At 43.3% G+C, this 19729-nt stretch overlaps 1 protein-coding gene across 2 annotated transcripts in view; it reads left to right on the top strand.

The window, feature by feature from the left end:
• Positions 1–19729, top strand: part of IL17B (interleukin 17B) — a 131066-nt gene that overhangs the window by 35799 nt on the left and 75538 nt on the right. Inside the window, exon 2 of one of the 2 annotated variants that reach the window (XR_009153821.1) lies at positions 13147–16165. The exons of the other annotated variant lie outside the window; for it this stretch is intronic. The gene's annotated coding sequence lies outside the window, so the exon portion shown is untranslated. Of the gene's footprint in view, positions 1–13146; positions 16166–19729 lie in introns of those variants that run through there. 2 annotated transcript variants of the gene reach the window in all.

Raw genomic sequence — 19729 nt, 5'->3', positions numbered from 1 at the left:
GCACACCTCACCTACAACTCTTAATCTTCAAAGAAACATCTTCTTAAGTGGGACATGTTGCCGAATTACATAGGCAGGAAGGGAAGTTTTATTTATTTATTTATTTCATCAAGCATGTATTTTATGACAGATACAAGTGTAAACATAATTATAAATACATGTAAAGGGTACGAATAAAAGGGAACATTAGGACAGGGATGGTAGGCACGCTGGTGCGCTTATGCACGCCTCTTAGGAATGGGGTGAGGTCTACAGTAGAAAGCCTAAGATTAAAGTTTTGGGGGTTTGGGGAAGAAACCACAGAGTCAGGTAGTGCATTCCAAGTGTTGGCAACTCTGTTACTGAAGTCGTATTTTCTGCAGTCTAGTTTGGATTGGTTTACCAGGAGTTTGTATCTATTGCGTGCTTTTGTATTGTTTTGGTTGAAGCCGGGGTGAAATCTAAAAAATTTCCCTACTGGTTCTGTGGCCGTGGCTTAATTGGTGGGCGTGGCTTGGTGGTCAGATGACTGGGTGGGCGTGGCCAATAACAATAAATAATAAAAATAATAAACAAAGTATACAAAACAATAAGAGGTACCAAAAACCAATTTCACACTTTACACACACACAACACAACTCAACTGACTCACACACATTGTAAAAGCAGCTGCACTTCATCCAAAATGGCCTCTGCAACAAGCAGGAACCTCACACTTTCACACTTTACACAAACACACCACAACTGACACACACACACACAAAATGCCACATACAGCTTTGTGAGATTTTGTGTGTTTGTGTGGTTAGAATGAAACACTACAGAAACACACCAAATCTCAGAAAGCTCCACAAATATTTTATTTTATTATTTTGTTTTATTTATATTTTTAGATCGGGGTCTCCAACCTTAGTAACTTTAAAGTTTGTGGACTTCAACTTCCAGAGTTCCTTAGCCAGCAAAGCAGGCAGAGTCAGTTGCTAGCTGATGCAACTGATTACAATAGCTGAAGTAAAGCATGTAAAATAAAACAGCCCGAAACGAGCAGTAATTATAGGTAAGTGAAGAGGGAGCATTGGGTGGGATCGCCAGAGGAAAAAAAGATTTTAAAAGCTCCTTTGACGATCTCAACTGAAGTTCCCTCATAGCAGCCCAGAACCTCTTAAAATAATTGTTTTAACAAGCTCTTCGGCAGAAGCACTTGTAGAAAACATGTTTTTAAAGGTTCTGGTGATGAGGAACTTAGCTGGGATCACCAGAGGAGCCTTTTAAAGCCTTTTTTTTTTTCAACCTCTTCAGCCGAAGAGATTGCTAAAAAAAAGAGTTTAAAGGGTCTGCCGATCTCAGCTGAGCTGTGGGATCCTCAAAAGCTTTTTTTTAAGTTTTAAAGGAATGTTTTCGGCTGAAGAAAAACTGCTTTTAAAAGTTAAAAAAAAACCACCTCTGCTGATGGCGCGGCTCAGGGGCAGGGCCAGGGATTTTTGCTACCGGTCCTCCGAATCACCCGCCGTCATTGCTACCGGATCGGCTGAGCTGGTGCAAACCGGGAGCATTTCACCCCTGGTTGAAGCTGAAGTATTCATTGGCTGGTAGGACATTGTAGCAGATGATTTTATGTACTATGCTTAGGTCAGACCGAAGACGGCAAAGTTCTAAGTTGTCTAAGCCCAAAATTTCAAGTCTGGTGGCATAAGGTATTTTGTTGCGAGCAGAGGAGTGGAGGACTCTTCTTGCGAAATATCTCTGGACTCATTCCATTGTATTAATGTCAGATATGCAGCGCGGGTTCCAGACAGATGAGCTGTATTCAAGAATTGGTCTGGCAAAAGTTTTGTATGCCCTAGTTTGCAGTTCAATATTACCAGAAAAGAAAATACGCAAGATTAGGTTAACAACTTTTAATGCTTTTTTAGCAATGCTGTTACAGTGTTACAGTTCAACACTTCCTTTTTCTAGAGGAAAAACCTTTTGTCTCCTTCAACTGGGAGTCATCACGGATGGAAAGGAAGAAAAGCAAAACATTTGCTAGGCTCAGAAAACTGAGACTATATCACTTCAGTTTGGAATTTCCAGAAAACCAAACAGGAAGTTACAGGAAAGACCGAATCGAAAAGGAATTTCTGATTCAAAGGAACTGTCAGTTAGGTACTGTTGCAATGGTTCATGAAAGCTCTTGTCTTTTAATGCAATTGGTTAGTCAGAAAAGGTGTCACCAGACTCCTCTTGAGATTATTGTGATTATTAATTATTATTATTTATATCCTGCCTTTTTGTTACCATAATCTTACATTGCTCTCTTCCTACAATGTCTACAATTAGACAGAACATAGGAAAACGCCTACTTAGCATTGTACCAAGGTCTTTCATTACTTTCTGTGTGCTGGTTAAGCTTTTTTTTTTTTTTAATTGTCTCTGATCTTTATTTAATATATGCAAGACTGGTTATTGTATGTTTGATGCATTTTAGAATCTCTTTGCAGCAGCATCTCCCTCTTTATTAGTCAAATTATTTCATCCTGTGATCTGCCATAAATTTATATTGTCTTCTGTGAGAGATTCCTTTAAGGTGTTCTCTGTTACTTTAAAAGTACTATATTTTAATTTCTTCCACTATTGTTTTTACATACAACTATCTAAAGTTCAAAGAGAATTTTTATATTCTTTTTTTTTTACTTAATAAAGTTTTATTTTATACCTTGTGGTATCGATCTAACATCTAACTTCTGTTGGCCAATAAGGCAATTAAGCTGTGGGCTCATATCTGACTACCAGGTTGGAAATAAAGAGGAGAACTCCAGGTTAAGTTATCTTTCTGGAAGATAGGTGGTTGACAGTATTATCAGGAAACCAGGAAACTGAGCCCAGGGTAAAACCCGAGAGCTAATAATCCCAATTATTCAGTTATTATTATTCATTATTCATAAGTAATGCCAACTATTTATTTAGGGGAGTACAATTCTAGGAAATTACGCACAAGATCTCTGCTGGGAGCGAGGCAAGTACACATACCTTTTCCTACTACATTATCCCAGCTTCATTAATAAAATATTTGCGGGGAGGGGAAAGGAATACCGTATATACTCGAGTATAAGCCGACCCGAATATAAGCCGAGGTACCTAATTTTACCACAAAAAACTGGGAAAAACTATTGACTCGAGTATAAGCCTAGGGTGGGAAATGAGGCAGCTACTGGTCAATGTAAAAAATAAAGATAGAGCCAAGTAAAATAACATGAATATTTATTTGAACGAAAATTGCAAAACGTCTACTCTGCAATTGTGCTGGGTAAGCCCAGGGTTGCCCGAGCATGAAAAAGCAAGAGAAGATAGTAAAGCAATAACCCAGTTCTCAAACCGCTTGTTCCAGCCTAAAGTATAGGGTCAACTAGAAGAGCGATCCGGAGAGAGAGCTCTGAGGACTGGGGCAGGGAAAGGCCGCTGAGGAAGGAGGATTCCCAGCTCTAAACAAAGGGAAATCCTGGCAGACCCCCACGGGAAGGAAGGGGACGGGCTGACTCACCGAGCATCTGGCTGAAGAGCAGCTGCTCCAGGTCGCCCAGCACGGTGACTACTAGCTCGAGCGGTTTGACTTCGGCATAAGGCCCCCGCGGGATGCGGCTGCGAGAAAACCATTTAAAAGCCCAGCTTCTGAAGCACGGAGGGAGAAGAAAGAAAGCCCTGTCGGTGCAGTGAGAGGGCGGGGCGGGGGAGCCGCCAGCCTTCTCGGCCGACGCTTTCACCGTTCGGCTAGACTGGGACTGGCTTGGCTCGGGTCCGCAGTAACTCCCGCCAGGCTGTGCCGCGAGGAAACCATTTAAAAGCCCAGCTTCTGAAGCACGGAGGGAGAAGAAAGAAAGCCCTGGCGGTGCAGTGAGAGGCGGGCGGGGAGCCGCCAGCCTTCTCGGCCGACGCCGGCATGTCGGGAAACCCTCCTCCCTCAGCCGAGAAGGCTGGCGGCTCCCCGCCCGCGGACCCGAGCCAAGCCGGTCCCAGTCCAGCCGAACGGTGAAAGCGACATGCCGAGCGCCGCCCGCCACCGCTCGGCTGGACTGGGACCGCCTGGCTCGGGTCCGCACGCGGGCGGGGAGCCGCCAGCCTTCTCGGCTGAGGGAGGAGGGTTTCCGACATGCCGAGCGCCGGCCGAAGGCTGGCGGCTCCCCGCCCGCCTCTCACTGCACCGCCAGGCTTTCTTCTCCTCCGTGCTTCAGAAGCTGGGCTTTAAATGGTTTCCTCGCGCACAGCCTGGCGGTGCAGTGAGAGGCGGGCGGGGAGCCGCCAGCCTTCTCGGCCGACGCCGGCATGTCGGGAAACCCTCCTCCCTCAGCCGAGAAGGCTGGCGGCTCCCCGCCCGCGGACCCGAGCCAAGCCGGTCCCAGTCCAGCCGAACGGTGAAAGCGGAGCGCGCCGGCATGTCGCTTTCACCGTCGGCTGGACTGGGACCAGCTTGGCTCGGGTCCGCGCGGCGGGGCGGGGGAGCCGCCAGCCCTCTCGGCTGAGGGAGGAGGGTTTCCGACATGCCGAGCGCCGCCCGCTTTCACCGCTCGGCTGGACTGGGACCGCTTGGCTCGGTCCGCGCGCGAACTGCTCAGCCTTGGGCAAATCCCGCCGGACGATCTCGCCGCCTCTTTGGCGTCTCCTGTGCGGGGTTCCCGAAGTACATCGAGACGTAGACTCGAATATAAGCCGAGGGGGCGCTTTTCAGCACAAAAAACGTGCTGAAAAACTCGGCTTATACTCGAGTATATACGGTAATCCCTGCTTCCTTCGGATTTAAAATAGGGATATATCAAATGCTGAAGGGTTGGGCTGGAACGTTTTTTTTGTTCTTTGCTCCCTTACAAAACTCTGGAGTCTGTGGGCTGGTTCAGATAGCCTCGGGAACCAGCTTAACCAGTATCGGCTGAAAGGCTCAGTGTTTCTGGGGAGTGAGTCACAAGCGGCCTATCCTTCCAGTGCCAGCTCTGTTTGCTCATGATCAAATGAAACTGAGACACAGGAGTAGCTAGCCTTGCTGGGAATGATAGGTGGTTGCTGTGGGAAAAGCATCTGGAAAGGTCCAGATGTTGTAAGGTGGTGCCTTGAATAGGGTCAAATTAGAAAGGCCAAAGTCTCCAGGGAGATTTGAGAGTTTGTTTGAAGTCTATGAGTTGCCTCCGTATCAAATACAGGTAGTCCTCACCGTAATTGAGCCCAAAATTTCTGTTGTTAAGTGAGATATTTGTTACGTGAATTTTGCCCCATTTTACGATCTTTCTTGCCTCAGTTGTTAAGTGAATCACTGCAGTTTGTAAGTTAGTAACCCAGTTGTTACGCGAATCTGGCTTCACTGTTGGCTTTGCTTGTCAGAAGGTCGCGAAACGCGATTGCATGACACACACCCCCCGAACACAGCAACCGTCATAAATGCCAAGCGCCTGAATTTTGATCACGTGGATCATGGGGAATGCTGGAAAGGTAACTGTGAAAAACGGTTATCAGTCACTTTTTTGAGTGCTGTTGTAACTTTGAAACCGTCACTAACTGAACTGTTGTAAGTCGAGGAGTATAGATAGATAGATAGATAGATAGATAGATAGATAGATAGATAGATAGATAATGCTGCTTCTCCGACTCCCTGCCTGATTCAAAGCGACTTTGCTTTTGCCAGAAGAGAACTGGGCACATATATATATAGTATATTATATGTATGTATTATATTTATATATATTATATTTCTTTCATTATATGTGTTTATATATAATGTTGTGAAAAAATAATAAAATAAAATAAAATAGATATATATGCCCAGTTCTCTTCTGGCAAAAGCCAAGCTGCTTTGAATCAGGCAGGGAGTCGGAGAAGCAGCATTATCTACCTTTGCAAAATGGCAATAACAGCCTATTGATGGAGGCAGGTGGGGTGCTTTGGAGCGGATTGCCAAGATCGTATCCCACAAAAGAACCGCAACCCCAAAAGCTACGAGGGATTGTGAGGGAGGGTGCCGGGAAGCGGCAAACCGGCGTTGCGAGACACTGTTGCGCTCTGAAGCAACAAACGCCTTGCAAAACGTCGCGGTGCTGCCGCCGAGCTCGCGGCTGACAAGCGGGGCGGGAGTAGAGTTGCTCTTGGGCTGGGAAATCCCGTTCACAAATTTATACCCAGTGCAACTGCAATCCACGCCACGCGTTACCCCAAGCTGACGACTCCCCTATGGGGGAGGGAGGGAGAGAGGCCCGCCTCGCCTTGCCAGGATCAAAGGATTCCAGAGCAGCAGGGACTTTCGTACCGCACTTAGAGGAAGTACAAAGGCAACGTATTATTACTATTTTGAAATAATAACAGCGTTCGGAACCGCCAATGATATTTCTCCCGCCCCTTCCTGAAACGCGCCGTGATTGCAGATTTTCGACCAATATATGTATATATAAGGTGGCCATAAATCTGAGCAGCGCAAGCCAGCAGCGCCCTCTGCTGTTCCCAGGGTGCCTTTGAGGAATCCCTTCAATTAATAGAAATAAATATATGAGAAGAGAATCCCACCCAGTTTCTTACATAGATGATACCTGCGATGAATGCGGGAATCCGAATCTGTATTTTTTTCAGGGACTTCTCTCCCTACCTCTCTCTCCTGTCCTTTCTCCACACACACACCCGTTCCCCAAGAAAACAAAACTCCATTACCTTCACTGTTCTTTCTCTTTCCTCTTCCCAGGCTTTCCAGCCCACTCTTGACTTTATTGTCAATTTGTCTCCACTTTTCTTGCAAATTTTATTGGTTATTATTTTTCTGACTAATTCCGATTTGTAGGATGCTGCTGTCCCCTTCTAAAGAGTTGACGGTTCTGTCAGGCATCTGTGCCGATTGGATTCAGGTGGTGTGCTAAAACGGCTTACATTTTAATGGGCAAGGGTACATGAATGTAACCACTGTGACTTATTGTTACGAATGAATCTGACTGAGTTTTAATTAATAGCTGTAGAGCATCAAAGTCATGGGAAGTGATGGTGCCATTCTGTATTACGCTGGTCAGACCATCTTTTGGTTGAAGGAAAGGTAGGTAGTGCTTTGAGAATGGAATAATGCTAAACTGCTCTAGAGGTTTCTAATCCATTGCTCCATATTGCTTTTCAATTGGATATGTCCTTTTTTTTACTCAGCTCACATTTGCTAGGCATATATTGGTGACTTGCCTGTACATTTACTTAAGAGTCACCTGACCTATGGATGTAAGAGATCCCCAACTAAAGTAATTACAATCTATAAGCTATTTATTTTTGCATCAAATCCATCCGCTCGCCAAAGGCAACTCTGGGCAGTGCACAATTTCTGCTTCTGTACAACTTGCATGCTTATTCTGTTTATTCAATTAAATCGATATTTTTGTGTTGCATTTGCGCAACACACTAAGGTGCAATAGGGTGGGTTTGTTTCTGATTCAAGGTTGTGTGATTATTAGTGAGAAACTATATCACCTAGATCAGGGCTGTCAAACTCCCAGCCCTCGGGTGGGATGCGTCGCTCTGGCCACACCCATGCCCAATTTAGCGAAGGGGGGGAAGTCCTGATACGTCATATGATGCTGCCATGACGACATGAATTTGACACCCCTGACCTAACTAGTTCTTAATATTTGTTCTTCCCAATTTATCCAAACCTGTTTTTAAAGGAAGTGAGATTTTGTGTTCAAACAGAAGTAACTTGCAATCCAGGGTCTTAATTTTGTCCAGCTGCTTTTTAGTTATACGTTGGATGGAGTCAGAATTCATGGAGGAGATAGAACAGGTGAAATGGAGGCAATCTAGGATAGTCTGTAGAACCTATGCACCATCCCTTTGTGTGCCATACATATAAACTGCGTGTATACAGGCTGACTTGTGCAATCAAACCCTGCATGAAATTAGTATCTTTTAAAAAAAAAAGTTAAAATCAGCTGTCCTTTGGGCCGTGGTGGCTCAGTGGCTAAGACGCTGAGCTTGTCGATCAAAAGGTCAGCAGTTCAGCGGTTCGAATCCCTAGTGCTGTGTAATGGGGTGAGCTCCTGTTACTTGACCCAGCTTCTGCCAACCTAGCAGTTTGAAAGCACACAAAAAAAGCACATAGAAAAATAGGGACCACCTTTGGTGGGAAGGTAACAGTGTTCCATGTGCCTTTGGCGTTTAGTCATGCCGGCCACATGATCATGGAGACGTCTTTGGACAATGCTGGCTCTTTGGCTTTGAAACGGAGATGAGCACCGCCCCCTAGAGTTGGGAACGATTAGCACATATGTGTGAGGGGAACCTTTACCTTTTATCCTTTAATAAGGGATAAAGGATCCATTTTCCTGGCATGTAAAATGTACAATATTTATTTCTCGATTAAGAACTCACTATGATACCCATTAAGGCCATTGTGAAACTAGGTTTGTCATTAGACCAATCAGGTTCACTCAGTTGCTCATCTGACTCATAGGCAGAAGATTGATATCCACTGATCAGTTCATAAAGAGCAGCATGTTTTCCTTCAAATGAGCCATATAATCCTCCTATATCAATGTCAGAATGGCTACACACACACACACACACACACACACACACACGGCTGGCTGTTGGTGCTGAGTCAGTGGTCTGGATTGCCTTGTCAGCAGAGACTTGCTGGTCTTATCTGGCTCTGTTTTGTAACAAATCATCAGGACCATTCGGATACATCTAGTGCACAACTATACACACGCCGGCACTTTTTTGGGGGGTTTGTTTCACTGCAAGGCCAAAATGTGCAACATATTATTTTTCCATATCAATTCAGTTCAAATGAATAATTGTGAAGCAAGTTGACTCATAATCATAATGTTTCAAAAAAACAAGTTTTAAGCTTTATTGACACAGAAATCTTCACGGAAGGGATTAGGTGCTGCCTATTATCCATTCTGCAATGATGGGACTGTTGAGAATGAGAGGAGGAATTTCAACAGTAAGATTCAACCATAGACATACTGTAAAATACCGAGAAGACTGTTCCATACGACTCCTTGCAATCCAAAAAGGATTCCATCTTTCATCTGTTGAGCTAGATTGGGACACCAATATATGAATGTACAGATGCATGAAATTCTTCTGCAAGTTAAGTGAAGAACTATGATATTATCTCCCTCATGGAGTGACGCTGGGTGGTATTCAAGTAGGAATCAAAACAAAACATATATATATATGTATGTATGTATGTATGTATGTATGTATATGTATATGTATATGTATATGTATATGTATATGTATATGTATATGTATATGTATATGCATATGTATATAAATAGGCAGTTAAACAAAAATAAAATAATTAAAATTCATAGTTAAAAAGGCAGGGGAGGGGTTTCAGGGCACTAAGCAGCGCCATGGTTTCATGTACATATCCCAAATATGTGGGCCCCAAACAAGTCAGCAGAGCCAGCTGCAAACAACCAAGCTCAGAAAACACAAGAATTCCACAGCCACGATATTCCTCTTTGGTTCCCTGATCTGTGTTAGCTTATTTTAGTTAGTGAAAGAGTTGTAAAATCTAAATAAAATGTGAGTAGTGCCTGCTAAGAAAGGTCTTTCTCTAGCTCTGATCTCTTAGGAAGCTAAGTTTCTTAATTTAGGAACTAAATTAGGTAGGTTGAACCCAGAGGTGGGTTTCAGCAGGTTCTCACCAGTTCTGGAGAACCGGTAGCGGAAATTTTGGAGAACCGGAGTAAAAATTCGGAGAACCGGTAGTAAAAATTCTGACTGGCCCCGCCCCCATCTATTCTCTGCCTCTCGAGTCCCAGCTGATTGGGAGGAAATGGGGATTTTGCAGTAACCTTCCCCTGCCATGCCCAAGCCATGCCCACTAAGCCATGCCACGCCCACCAAGCCACACCCATAGAACCCGTAGTAAAAAATTTTGAAACCTACCATTGGTTGAACCCTAGATGACATGTGGCCTTCAAAAACAACAGCCATTGCCTCCTCAGTTACCACATTGTAATGTTTAAGATTAAAGAAGGTGAAAATATTAAAAACAGGAGGGCAAGCCAATTCAACACCTTAAATGTAATTTAAATGGTAATTTTTTTTCCAATTAAAATGTAAATAAAATGAAATCAGAAGACGTTTTGCCATCTAAGATTCTTCAGAGTACTAAGTATTTCATTCAAAGTCTGCGGCCTTCATCCCCAAAAGAAATTATAGATTTGAGAGGATCCCTGTACAATTTTTGATCAGGTTTGTTAAGCTTTGGAAAGCTTAAGAAAATAAAAATGGATGTGTCTCGAAGGTCTTTTCAGAGATCTGGTTTTTCTATTCCCATTGTCTTTCTGGTTGTTTGTATGGCTCCCTCTGACGTGATAAAAGCGAGCAGTTGTATCGGTTGCTGAGCCATGACCCCAAGAACAGTATTTCCAGGAATCCCCTTCTTATCTTCTAAGGGATTCCTGGGAAAACTGGACCCCGAGGACATAGTGAGATTGGGCTCCGATCTGGAATTTTCTGTTAATTCGCTCCTTCCCTTCTGCTGCACAATAAGTGTTTCCTTCCGTGTCCATTTCCACTGGGTGGCAGCAGTGAGAAGGTGATTGGGTAGAACCATAAGAAGCTACTGGTTTCTGAGCTGTGATTTCTTTTTCAAAATAGGAATGATTTGAGAAACTCTCCTTGCCTCTGTTAAGGACAAAAGTCTATTTGGGTCACTTGCTTTTTTGCCCTTGTGAATTTCACTTCCTCCCAAACCAGAAGGCCAGTTGCCTTGCACTATGTCCTCCATGATGCCTGGCCAGACAGAACGGGTTTCGGTATTTATAGCATTCTCTGCCATCTGTCATTTTCTCCATGCTGTTCTTCAACCTTGTGAAATTGTCACCTCCTGGATCATACCTGCCCAGGATTCTTACCTCTGGGTGCTTGACTTGAACATGGGAGGTCCTTTTCTTTCCGTGGCTTTGTTTCTCCCTTCCTGAGCTACAGTGCTTCATCTCAGACTCACAACTGACCAGAGATGCAGCACTGCACCTTGGGCTGGGAGACATCGAAGTCATAAAAGCGTCCATCCTGGAAGCAGCTTTCTCTCACAAGAGCTGTTGCAGAGAGATTAGGCAGTCACCGGGGAGAAAAATAAGAGGATTGGAGTTTCTAAATTTTTAAGTACCCTGTTTTCCCGAAAATAAGGCATCCCCTGATAATAAGCCCAATCGGGCTTTTGAGTGCATGTGCTAAAATACCCCCCCCCGAAAATAAGCCCTTCCTGAAAATAAGCCCTCTTCAAAAATATTTGAACGCATGCACAGCTGATCCCTGCCATTTCCTCTGGTTAGGGAGACAGAGCTGGAAATCAGGTAAGTCTTGCGTCTTGTTCCACGCATCCCAAAATAATAAGACCACCCCAAAAATAAGGCCAAGTGCTTATTTCAGGGTTCAAAAAAATACAATAGGGTCTTATTTTCGGGGAAACACAGTACCATTTTTTTCCTAATTCTCCCCCCCCCCCATCAAGTTATTTCCTGGGAGATCCTGAGCATCTTCCCAGGAAGCCCTGAATTTTGCAAAGGATTGTCCAGACCATTTATTCATAGCAAGCACCAATCACATGCACTGTTAAAAATCAAAGTTGAAGTAGAGGATTTTTATGGGGCTTTTGCTGTAAGAAATATGCTTTTAATACAATGGTTGGACATTTTTGCAGGATTTTCCTCGTAGGACGTTTGATGACAAAATTAGAAGTATGGAAAGTGCTTATTGGCCAAGTCTGTATCTGTATAGGTGCCAAGGCACATTTCAGATGTATTTACAGAAAGATGTCTCACTTTAAAAATAACAGCATGGTGTCAGAATGATTAGCATATCTAATTTAGTTCAAGAAGACCCACATTTAGATCTTCCTGTAGCCGGAAAACCGTGACTGGATGATCTTGAGAAACTTTACTAAGCCTAACCCTCTAATGGTGGCTAGAATTCTTTCCTTGTTTTTTTTTTAAATACAATAAATAAATATAATTGAAGAAAACTTATATGGAAGGCAGAAAATAGTTGGGAAAGATCTCTGAATCTGTTGCTCTACAACGATTCCATTTTGTGAGCATGTACCCAACAATAACAGGATGTTTGGCCAGGCGTTGTTGATGCTCAGAATAAACAAAGATTGCTTTTGATCTTGTGAATATTTCTCAACGCTAAAATTGAGATCAGTAGAAATTCTGCCAAGGCGTAACAAGGATGTAGGCTTTCTTTCCTTTTTGGTACCAGCTTTGGTGGTGTTTATGAATTTTTGCTGCTGTTATTGCCAAGACATTGCTTTTGGCATATGATAAAATTATATATGCATTTTCTACCTAGATCTGTGATGGTGAACCTATGGCATGGGTGCCACAGGCGGCAAGCGGAGCCATATCTGTGGGCACATGAATGTTGCCCTAGCTCAGCTCCAGCGCATGTGCGCACTAGCCAGCTGATTTTCGGGCCTTCCGGGCCCACTGGAAGTCAGAAAATGGGCCGTTCCCAGCCTCCGGAGGGCCTCTGGTGGGTGGGGAAGGCGTTTTTGCCCCCCCCCCCAGCTCCAAGAAAGCCTCTGGAGCCTGGGGAGGGCGAAAAATGGGCCTACCAGGCCCACCAGTAACCTTTTTGCTGTCGCGTGCCAAAAGCGGGGGGAGCGCAGGTGGGTCAAATTTGCGGGGGGCATTGAATTATGGGCATGTGCGTGCACAACCCTCCCATGCTCCCCCCACTTTTGGCACCCGACAGCGAAAAGGTTAGCCGTCACTGACCTAGACACTTCCTGGCCTCCATAAAGTGGACACAAATTATGGCTGCGCTCAGAGTAAATGTAGTGGCTGATCGAACAGCGTGCTTAAAGAGACATTTCAGCCACTATGGGAATGTTAGATTAGTTAGGCTTGGCAATGCTGAAATAAGTCAGATGTGAGATAATCAGCTTGATGTTTGTCTGCTTAAAGTTAAATTCCATAGCCATATAAACAAAACTATGGCTTAGCTATTCCCTGACCTATATGTCCATGCCTCTTCCAATAATACACATTGTGTTTGGAAGCAAGGAATAGATGTAATTCCAGATTACAGGTCAGACCCAGGAGGCGCTGAGGGACTTAATGTTACAATCTTCCCATCTTTTTGGGTGAGGCTGACTGAGAGAGACAACCATGACCTGGGAATTCATTTCAGTTTCTTTAACTTTTCTACGTACAGATGGACCCAGAAAGGGAGGATTTGATTGCATGCGCTGAACGAAGAGGTGAACATAAGATCAAGCAACACTTTTTTTCCAGGGAAAAGCTAACATCCTGTGTCAGCCTGACTAGGGCTTGAAGTATGGTAAACAGAGCATCTGTCATAACCGCATCCTCACACTGCTGTCCAGCAACCTCCGTCATCAGGAACAAGCACTTCACAACAATTTGACAAGAAGCAGATGGCAGCTCCAGGGGCTGCAGCTCCAGTCCGGCTGTTTGGCAGCCTCTCTTTTCTCTCTGCTCTAGGCTTGGTCCTCGGAAGCTCTTGGATCGCAGCAGCCTCACCAGCTTCCTCCATCAACACAGCGAGAGGGGAGCATTGTGCCATGAAAGATGGAGGGAGAGGTAGAAGCTAAGTATAGCACGGGTAATCTATGAAGCCAACTTGAAGCAGAGACACAGTAACCCTCCAAAACGAACAACAAACTTGTGTCTTCTTTTCCACCCACCCCAGCTATCACATTTGTTAAAACGAAATGCGGGGAACAAGGAAGAGAAGGAAAAAATGGCAAAGAGATTTTTTGTAGCATTTTTCAGACCCTGAAAGGCAGCGCTGGTTAAGATATCAGCAGCAATATGCTTTGTGTTTGAAGCCCTGCTGAGGCTTAGAAATTTTCCAGATACCCTAATTTCACAGTGTAATATGCACTCCTGTATATGCCGATGCACTTTTCTCATATTATCAACAATCAAATCCTCATTTTCTCATATTATCAACAATCAAATCCTCAATAGCTCCGCATTCATTTTTGCTATAGCTGAGCCTGTCTAAGTTCTAAATCCGTAGTTAGATTGGATAGATTGACAGATTCAAGACTGGCAACCATTAGGAAATTATATAGATCAAAACCTCAAATGGGTAAGGTCTTTGTTTCAGGAAGCTTGCCAAATGCATTATATTCAGCCTGAGAATAAATTTGGATTGATGAATGAAAAATAATAGCCAAATTTGGGAATGAGCTGCAATGAGTTCAAAGGCAAACCAAAGGACATTATACCCTTGTTCAAATAGTTTCCAAAGGAGAGGAAACTGCAAATGTAGAAAAAAGATAAATGAAGAGCAGGTTCAAGAATTATTTGTTATTGATGGTGGCATCTATAGCTGTTTTCCTCAGTGCAACTTCTTCTTCTTCTTTTTAAAGCATCCTAAACCACAATGTTTATAAATCGGTATTTGGCTAAGGCGACATATGATCGCTTAACAGGCCAAGCTTATGTACATTGAGCTGTGTTTTGGACTATGGTTATGATGTTACTTACACTGCAGATCTGAATTGATTCAGTATCACTTCCTTTCCTCTTGGAGCTCTAGGAACTTCCATTTCTATAATGGAAGAAAAAGTGATGGGCTACATCCAGGGATGGGCTGCTGGGGGTTTGCAGGGGTTTGGGAGAACCTCTAGCTAAGATTCTATGCAGATCAGAGAACCCCCAAATCCCATTCCTGGCTGGCCCTGCCCCACCCACCCCACTCATCCCAGGAGTCCCTACACGGCCCATTTTGGATGCAGGTAAGTGCAGGGCATGCATGGAAGCTAGGGGAGGGTGAAAAATGGGCCTACTGGAAATTCGGGAAGGGCAGAAAGAGCCCATTTCTGGCCTCCAGAGGGCCTCCAAAGCTGGGGAGGCTGTTTTCGCCCTCTCAGAGACTCAAGGAAAGCCTCCGGAGCCTGGGAAGGGCCAAAATGTCCCCCTTCCCCGCTATGGTGGCTGACTAGGCCACACCTACCATGGCCACGCCCACCCAGCAACTGGGGCAGAGAACCCCTTGCTAAAATTTTTGAAGCCCACTCCTGGCTACATCCCTATATAAAACATATAAACCTGGATTTCAGTATTATTGAACAAGTCAGAGTCTTGTTCAATAATACTGCTAAGACATAAGGTTCATATGTCATGTCTATGGAGATTCTAGGTTAGGTATCTACTCAGGTGATCCTGAGGACACAGATAAACCTCCAAGTGGCCTCAACAACTCTCTAAAACAATGCAAATGGCCAGTGTCTGCAAGGAATATCAAACCTTCCATTCCCCAGCATCCAGTCAGAGCTGAAGAATGGATGACAAGTGAAAGAAAAAACAAGAAAGTCCAGTTGCCTCTTGAAGAAAGTTCATATGTCATGCTGGGTCAAAAGGCAACCAATGAAGTATGTTATGTCTTAGTTCTCTGTGTAAACCAGGCCGTTGGCTAGGGATAGTATGGGATGTGGCAGGGATAGCAATAGCAATAGCACTTAGACTTATATACCACTTTATAGTGCTTTACAGCCCTTCCTAAGTGGTTTACAGAGTCAGCCTATTGCCCCCAACAATCTGGGTCCTCATTTTAGCCACCTTGGAAGGATGGAAGGATGGGTCAACCTTGAGCCTGGTGGGATTTGATCTGCCAAATTGCAGTCAGCTGGCAGTCAGCAGAAGTAGCTTGCAGTACTGCACTCTAACCACTGCGCCACCGAGGCCCTTGAAAAGGTTCAGTTTTTCCTAAATTTATTTCTCAGAATTGGTTATGGCAGCCTTCCTCAATCAGGGATCTTTTGGATGTATTAGGACTTCAAATGTCTAGGCAACTCGGTTGTAGGGTTGGTGTTATGGCAGTTGTACCACAGAACACTTGGAAACAATAGCAGGGGAAGATTTAGAGCAGGCTGAGGAATTCTGGGAGTTGAAGTCCACACCTTAAGATTGTTGAAATTGAGAAAAAAATACTGCTTTAGACAAATCTATTACAATGAAGCAGTTTGTTCTGATACAGATACAGTGCAATCATGTGCAATGATGATTTTTAGGAAAGTCATCTGCTACAGCCAGATAGGTGACTGATATAAAAAACAGCCTAAAAACAGAAAAAACAGTTGCTACCAACCTGCCTTCCATTGAGGACCTGTATACTGCACCAGTCAAGAAGAGGGCCGTGAAAATATTTACATATCCCTCACATCCTGGACACAAACTGTTTCAACTCCTACCCTCAAAATGATGCTATAGAGCACTGCACACCAGAACAACTAAACACAAGAACAGTTTTTCCCCGAAGGCCATCACTCTGCTAAAAAAATAATTCCCACAACACTGTCAAATATTACTAAATCTGCACTACTATTAATCTTCTCATTGTTCCCATCACCCATCTCCTTCCTCTTATGACTGTATGACTGTAACTTTGTTGCTTATATCCTTACGATTTATATTGATATTGTTTCCTGATAGCTTATTTGTACCCTATGACTGTCATTAAGTATTGTACCTTCTGATTCTTGATGAACGTATCTTTTCTGCTATGTACACTGAGATCATATGCACCAAGACAAATTCCTTGTGTGTCCAATCACACTTGGCCAATAAAAAAATTCTATATTTTATATTCCTTAGGTGGTTTAGTTGGCTGACTCAAATAAATATCATATGAGGTGGATGTGGACATTGATGGGACTCAATGAAGTGTAAGAGAGAAAGCCCTGTGTGAAAATCGCTGTGAACCTGATAAAAGTTTCTATTTAGCTGAGGGCTTAAACCATCTTCTGAACTGGGATCCTTCACTTGATTTGGGCCAAAGGGTCCAGGATGGAACCAGGCAGAAGAAAGCTCACCTCAGATTACAGTCAGATGATCCTATTTAAAAATCTTCTGCTAGGAAGAGATGCCTAGGAAAGAAGGAAGCTTATAAACCAGGAAATAACTACATCACTTAACATAACATAATAACAGAGTTGGAAGGGACCTTGGAGGTCTTCTAGTCCAACCCCCTGTCCAGGCAGGAAACCCTACACTACTTCAGACAAATGGCTATCCAACATCTTCTTTAAAATTTCCAGTGTTGGAGCATTCACAACTTCTGCAGGCAAGTTGTTCCACTGATTAATTGTTCTAACTGTCAGGAAATTTCTCCTTAGTTCTAGATTGCTTCTCTCCTTGATTAGTTTCTACTCACTGCTTCTTGTTCTACCCTCAGGTGCTTTGGAGAATAGTTTGATTCCCTCTTCTTCGTGGCAACCCCTGAGATATTGGAACACTTCCCCCATCCAACCCCACCTCTGAGATCTGATTCAATTTTTTAGTTTGAGCTCAGCAGGATATTTATTATGCCCAGCCCACACTCAAATAATTATACTACAAAGCTGCTCATATAAGATGAATGGACTGTGCTGAATATGTATATCTATATATTAAAAGTACATAGTTCAGCATGAGTATATGGAGGAATTTGCTGGTGTTCATATGAGCAGCATACCAAAAAAAACAAACCAAGCAAAAATAAAAATAATGTCCGGGAACCAGATCAGCATTACCTATTGCATCTCAACAGCTTAGCCTATGAACAGCGATGTCCTGACTTCATGGCATATTAAAAGATAGGAAGTGAAAATGACTGAAGGAAAGTAATGTTTTGAGCAAACAACAGTCAGTCTCCCCACTGTGCATGATAAACTGAACTTTGTTTTCTGCTCCTCTTGTTTCTGTGCCATTGAAGGGTGACTCTCCAGTCTTCTCCACAATGCTGCTGCCTCTCATCCACATGTCAGAGCCCTTCCTGTTAAGAAACAGAGAAAAGAACCTGTCAATCACCAGGAATCAGAAAAGAACTACTTTCTTCCCATATATCAATCACCATTTCTTTACTTGTTCTGAATATTGCCAACTAGACCAGAGGTCTTCAAACTTGGCAGCTTTAAGACTTGTGGACTTCAACTCCCAGAATTCTCCAGCCAGCATAGCATAGCTGGCTGGAGAATTCTGGGAGTTGAAGTCCACAAGTCTTAAAGCTGCCAAGTTTGTAGACCTCTGAACTAGACAGTCGTCATATTAATACAGTCAACCTGGAAATTCTATGGCTATTGACAACATTGGATTATTTATTTATTTACTGTGTTTCCCTGAAAATAAGATCCTGTCTTATATTTTTTTTTTGAACCCTGAAATAAACCCTTATTGCCATGCACTCAAAAGCCCAAAAAAGCACCATCACATTGAAGGGCAATTCAAGACTGCATGGATGAAGTCAGCGGGAGTGGAGTTGAGCTTGACAATAGATTGCCTTTATCTTTGGGAAGTTATGGGAGGAAATATTGTTTTATATATACGTGAGGCAATTGGTCACTCTCATCAGTTTCACATAAGAAATGCCTGGATTCAGAACTAGGCAAGGGGCTACTTATTTCAAGTACTTTTGAGGGCTAGAAGGTCAGGCCAGTGCTATTCCCAATTTTTAGTCCTTTAAAGAAATCAATCATTACCTGTATTTGATCAGACAGAAACCCATCAAATTTACATGAATGAGTATATGCCCCATCCTCACTGGAAATGTACTGAGCAAGCAAGGACGAAATATTTCCCTGTTGCTTTCTGTAGTACTTACCACTACGACACATATTGCCTCTCAATGTAAAATCTTTATTTATTTGTAACAGGATAGTAACTGATAGACGTAGATATTTCAAAATAGTAAGATAATATATAGTGCAAAACTATCAATAAAGCCCCAAAACTCTCCACAGTAATATGTAGTGAAGTCTACAAACACGTTGGTTTCTGGACAACTAGCTGGTCCATGTATGCAAAGCTTCAATTTATATGAATTTGCAGACTGTGTTCACGTATTTGGAAATAAGCCTCCTTAATCTCAGTACTTATAAATGTAGAGTATGATGGTGATGTGAAACACAAGACTGGATGAGCTATTAGACTTGCTATCTCTCCCTTTCCTTCTCTCTCCTCCAGTAACTGGTGCTTTTGGTCCCGTACAAAGTATTACCAACAGAGTCTGTACTAAAGATTTGCTGATAAAATGCATCCAGGATACTGTGAGTCACAGTTTGTTTTCTGGTCAATGTTGGTTTCTTTCCTCCTCCCCCTCCCTCAGAATGGCTTCCTTAATGCATAATTCTCATCCATCCCCTGAGAAAGAACTGCTTTTCAAAGAAAAAGTGCTACTTTGGCAAGAAGGAATTGATTCCTTTGATGCTCTGACAGCTACATGGTGTTACTGCCCCAATATACAACTGGCGGACGTAACTATATGAAATCCATTGGATAAAGTCAACCAAATCTTTGGGGTGTGACATCATCAAAATGCTGATGACGCCCAAGTTTATCTCATCACCCCATACCATAAGGGAGTTGCTGTCAACATCCCATCCCTGTGCTTGGAGGATAGAAAAGTCTGGATGGAAGAGAATGGATGAGCATGGAACCCTATTAAGGTAGAAGTGTTGTGACCTAGGCCCAAATAGTTATTACCAGACACAATCAGTTCTAAACAAACATATTTTATTAGAACAGTTGAGAATTACTTCATTCTCAGCTTAGTCCAAATTAAGTCCAAAACAAAGTCCTTCAGAAAAAGTCCTTCGGCCTTATCACAAACCTTTGTCTTCTTTGGCACCCTGCCAAAGGCTTTTCTTGGCAAGAACCCCACAAAGTTCAGAAACAGGAGGCGCCAACAAGAAACAATTGTAGCAACGTTGCTTTCCTATAAAGAACCCAAGAGCCATTGCTGCTCTTTTAAGCCTTATGGGAGGGGCCAACATCTCCTGGGCTTACTC

The sequence above is a fragment of the Ahaetulla prasina genome, chromosome 2 (genome assembly GCF_028640845.1).
Source record: "Ahaetulla prasina isolate Xishuangbanna chromosome 2, ASM2864084v1, whole genome shotgun sequence".
Lineage (NCBI taxonomy): Eukaryota > Metazoa > Chordata > Lepidosauria > Squamata > Colubridae > Ahaetulla > Ahaetulla prasina.
This window is presented reverse-complemented; position numbering and strand designations above follow the sequence as displayed.